Source organism: Bison bison, unplaced genomic scaffold, assembly GCF_000754665.1.
Source record: "Bison bison bison isolate TAMUID 2011002044 unplaced genomic scaffold, Bison_UMD1.0 scf7180017861316, whole genome shotgun sequence".
NCBI classification, from domain to species: domain Eukaryota; kingdom Metazoa; phylum Chordata; class Mammalia; order Artiodactyla; family Bovidae; genus Bison; species Bison bison.
In genome coordinates, this window is record NW_011491888.1 from 13,724 (window position 1) to 14,047 (window position 324).

A 324-nucleotide genomic window follows, 5' to 3' on the forward strand; every position below is an offset into this window, starting at 1 on the left:
ACTCCAGTATTCTTGCCTGGAAAATCCCATGGCCAGGCGCGCCTGGCAGGCTACAGTCCATGGGGTTGCAAAGAGTTGGAACAACTGAGCGAATTCACTTTCACTCCTCTCGGCCTGGAGCCACCCTGTCCATTCTCATCTCCGTCCAATACCTCTCTTATCTCTGCTCATCTCCACGAGGCAGCTGAGGACCTCCTCCCCCTGCCCTGTGTCTCCTCCCTGGGCACCCCAATGAGAAGGCTCCCCTCCAGGTTCCCAGGCTTCCCATGTGGTACTAGTGGTAAAGAATCCACTTGCCAACGCAGGAGACACAAGAGACGCAGG